The sequence below is a fragment of the Arachis ipaensis genome, chromosome B04 (assembly GCF_000816755.2).
Source record: "Arachis ipaensis cultivar K30076 chromosome B04, Araip1.1, whole genome shotgun sequence".
Taxonomy (NCBI): Eukaryota; Viridiplantae; Streptophyta; class Magnoliopsida; order Fabales; family Fabaceae; genus Arachis; species Arachis ipaensis.
The window spans coordinates 110981491-110981762 of record NC_029788.2 but is presented as its reverse complement, the minus strand read 5'-3'; positions in this window follow the sequence as shown (position 1 = coordinate 110981762).

The following is a 272-nucleotide window of genomic DNA, read 5'->3' as shown; positions in this document are numbered from 1 at the left end:
TATAATTATATCCTGTAAAAATTTGTCTTACAAAATAAACATTATATATGTACAACCGTATTCATATTTCTGGTGGACATAACCAGCAAACAAACGCTGCCTAAAGTGTATGTGTACTTCTTCGTGAGACAACAAACTTACAGAGCCTTGGATTATATGTTTGGCTATAGAGACAATGACCGAGATATTTAAATTATTATATGTGAGAACAAAAATTCCTATATTTTATATATTGTAACTTTAAAAATTGGAGATAGTAAAAAAAATTTATG